The sequence below is a fragment of the Frankliniella occidentalis genome, unplaced genomic scaffold, assembly GCF_000697945.3.
Source record: "Frankliniella occidentalis isolate FOCC.00 unplaced genomic scaffold, Focc_3.1 Scaffold1829, whole genome shotgun sequence".
Lineage (NCBI taxonomy): Eukaryota > Metazoa > Arthropoda > Insecta > Thysanoptera > Thripidae > Frankliniella > Frankliniella occidentalis.
The window spans coordinates 8,890-9,243 of record NW_026268927.1 but is presented as its reverse complement, the minus strand read 5'-3'; positions in this window follow the sequence as shown (position 1 = coordinate 9,243).

The following is a 354-nucleotide window of genomic DNA, read 5'->3' as shown; positions in this document are numbered from 1 at the left end:
CTTGGGTGACATCGTGAGAAAAAGAGAGGAGACGGCGGGGTAGCAGCTCCGTAAGGCTATTAGGTGCCACCTCGTTGCGTAGTTTCGTAGCCGCGTATAGCCGCGTATAGCCGCGTATTGGCGCGTATAGCCGCGTATAGCCGCTTATAGCCGCGTATAGCCGCGTATAGCTGCGTATAGCCGCGTCGGCAGTGTAAAGGGGTAATGTGACTCGGAGACTGTCCGCTGTGACGTGTAGTGGCTGCGTGCTGCGTGACGTACAAGTGTAGGGAGCGTACGGAGGACGCTGCATTTCCACTTTTCCACTGGGTGGGTGCCGAGGTGCCGAGGCAGGCAGGCGGCTACGCGACTACG